Source organism: Tamandua tetradactyla, chromosome 19, assembly GCF_023851605.1.
Source record: "Tamandua tetradactyla isolate mTamTet1 chromosome 19, mTamTet1.pri, whole genome shotgun sequence".
Classification (NCBI taxonomy): Eukaryota; Metazoa; Chordata; class Mammalia; order Pilosa; family Myrmecophagidae; genus Tamandua; species Tamandua tetradactyla.
Window position 1 is genome coordinate 52,726,430 of NC_135345.1, and position 3,660 is coordinate 52,730,089.

A 3,660-nucleotide genomic window follows, 5' to 3' on the forward strand; every position below is an offset into this window, starting at 1 on the left:
GAATCTAACTACCACAGATTGGAAGGCTAAATATGGTTGAGATGTCAATTCTATTCAAATCAGTTTATAGATTCAATGCAATCCCTATCAAATTCCTACAGCTTTCTTTGTAGAAATGGAAAAGCTAATCTTTGAATTTATGTGGAAAGGCAAGATACCCCAAATAGCCAAAAACATCTTGAAAAAGAATTATAGAATTGTTGGACTAAGAATTCCTAATTCTAAAACTTATTACAAGCTGCACTAATCCAAACAGTGTGTACTGACAGAAGGACAGACATATAATACTAGAACAATCGGATATCCATATAGACAGAAAATGAACCTTGACCCCTACTTCATATCACATCACACTCAAAAGTTAATTTGAGATGTTCCATCCATATAAATGTGAAAGGTAAATGATAAACCTTCTAGAAGAGACATAGGAGAAAATTTTCTTCAGCTAGAGGTAGTCAAAGATTTATTAAAGAGTAGATAAAAAGCACAAACATAAGAGCAAAGGGAAAATTTTTTCATAAATTAGATTTCAATTTTTTAAGAACTTCTGCACTTCACTACAAAATAACAAACTGGAGAACTGGAGAAAATATTGGCAAAACATAATGTAACAAAAGGCTTACTGAGAATGTATTAAGAACTCCTATAAATCAATAAGAAAAAAGACAAATAAATCAATTTGAAAATGGGGCAAAGACAGATATTTCACTCAAAAAGGATCTAATTGGTTCTGAGAGGCTGTTTTATATACGTATAACCTGGTATTTAGAGATAAGAACAAGGCTAATCAGGTCAGGATTAAGGCAATTCAGAACACAGGGGTAAGGAAGATATTGTCTATATTTTAGAACCGCACCTACTCTTTGAAACCAAAGGAAGAAAGATTGATGTTGTCCAGAACCCAAATTTTCTGTAACACATAATCTGACTCAACTTGTCTGCACAGCTGAGTCAAACAACTGAAACACAGGGAGCCTAGAATAAGAATAAGGGACTTTAATCCCATATATCTTAATGTAATGCCTGGATACATCCTAGAATATATTAAGCAGATCATCAAAAAGTATTGGCAAAGTCCCTTGAGGGATGGGAGAAAAAATATGAAACTTATTAAACTTTACCATCAGGGGATCCCCTGATACTGTGTCATATATTAAGGTACCCAAATCAATAGGATAAGCCATTGATTTTGAGGCTACTGTTGTAAAGCTTATGTAGATAGTGGACATGTTTAGCCTATCCATAGGTGTGCCTAAGAGTTACTTCTGAAGGATCTCTTTTGTTGCTCAGATGTGGCCTCACTCTCTCTAAGCCCAACCCTGTAGTGAAATCATTGCACTCCCCCCTCCATGGGACATGAAATCCAGGAGTGAAAGTCTCCCTGGCAGCATGGGAGATGACTTGCAGGGATGAGTCCAGCTGTGGCACCATGGGATCAATAATTTCATCCTGACCAAAAGGGGGAAAAGAAGTGTAACTAATAAAGTATCAGTGGCAGAGAGAGTTCAGATAGATTCGAGAGGATACTCTGGAGGTTGCTCTTATGCAAGCTTCAGTTAGGCATTGCTACCTATCATAACTTACCAAACCAAAACCAAAACCATTCCAGCCAGTCCTGAAGAACACCTAGGGAAAATATAAGATTCTACAAATGTCCCATGCACTAGGGTAACTTTCCAGAAAGCTACAACCTCCAGATGGGTCCCTGGTCCAGATAAGTCCTGAAACCTAGAGGGCCCAGACTCTCCAGAACATCGGCTAGTTTCATCTTCCTACCCCATATTACTGACAGCCCCTTCCAACATGAAAAAGTTAGAATGGTCATAGCCCAAATACCCCTAAAGAGAGGGATAGAAAGATCAAAGGTGGTGGTGGAGTTATTCAGAGAACGTAGGGCTTAACAAATGAATACGATTCCTGAATCGCTAAATTGGTATTTCTTTTGGTCTCCAGTATCTTAGAGCAGTTAGAAAGAAAAACCTAAAATTATGGAATTGTAACCCACACCAATCTCTGAAATCTGTTCTGCAAACAATTGTTTTGCCATGCTTTAAATTTATTGCTTTTTGCATATATGTTATTTCTCACAAAAAAGAAAGAAAGAAAAAAGTCAATTGTGATGATAAAAAAATATTTATTCCTTCTAGCCTCCTATATTCTGGAGCAGCCAGAAGGAAAAATCTGAGATGATAGTATGGTAGCCTAGGACAAACTCTGAGATCTGTCCTGCAAGTATTTGTCGAAGAGTACTTTAAGAAAAAAACTATTGTTTTTTCTTTCTTTGCTTTGTATATATGTTATAAAATACAATAAAAAAAAGGTTTAAAAAAATTATCCTATTGGCCTAGAAGCATAGGAAAGGTGGCCAATATCATTACTGCTCGAGGAAATGCAAATCAAGGACAAAGCTATAACACTACACAGCCACCAGATAGCTAAAATTTAAAAGACTGAGACATCAAGCATCAGTAAAGATATGGAGCAACTGAAACACTCAGATATTGCTGATGGCAGTTTAGTCAGTTTGCAAAACTGTTCAGCAATATCCACTAAAGTCAAATAAACACCTACCTTATGACCTAGCAGTTACACTCCTGAGTAGACATCAAGAAAAATGAGTGTGCCAACCAAAAGATATGCCAGTGTGTTCTTAGCAACTTTATTCATATAACATAATACTGAAAACAACTCAGATATCCATCAAATGGAAAGTGGGTAAATTCTGATATAGTCAAATAATGGAATTCTATACAGCAATAAAATAGAAAAATCTACTAATACAAGTAATAACATGAACAAATCTCACAAACATTATATGAAGCAAAAGAAGCCATATGCAAAAGGGAAATATTGTCTGATTCCATTGCTATGAAATCCAAGGAAAGGGAAAACTAATGGATTGGATTTTTAAAACCTCTATTAGCTCTGGTGTGAGTTGGGGAATATTGACAAGGAGAGGCATGGGGAAACTTTCTAAGGTGCTGTAATTTTGTAACTACATTTGGATTGTAGTTACATGAATGTACACATAGGTAAAATTTCATTGAACTCTACACTTAAGATCATACATTTTGCAACTTCAGTGTGCAATTCAAGTTTGTATATCAATAGAAAAGTCATAAAAAAATTCTCTCTAAGAGATTAATTGGTGGATGCAATAATTCTTCACATTTTATGACTTTTCTAGACTGTGTTTGAAACCATAATGAAGTAAGGAAGTAGAAATTAATAGCACTGGCACAGTAATGAATCATGAATAGTCTATAAAATAATTATAGCCTAATAATATTGGAAGATCTTTAAAATCGGTTTTTAAAAAGTCCATATATTCACTCAGTTTACATAAGTGATATGGATTTTAAAAAACATTGGCAGATATCATATACTTTAGGAAGAAACTCTTACATGCTACAATAATCTTATTAACAGATAGGAGGCTCCTGGGAGGGATTTTTTAATTGAAAATACTGTCCATGTTTAAATGCTCTGGAGATCTTGAATTTTCTTACAATCTACAACTTAACTTTAACAATTAAACTCACAACACAATCACTACCCTTAACCCTTCTTGGAATTTCTGTTAAGAAAAGCCAAAGCAGGCTATTTGTATCTTCTCAAATCTGAATGAGAAAGACTGAATAGATTTCTATAGAGAAAAAA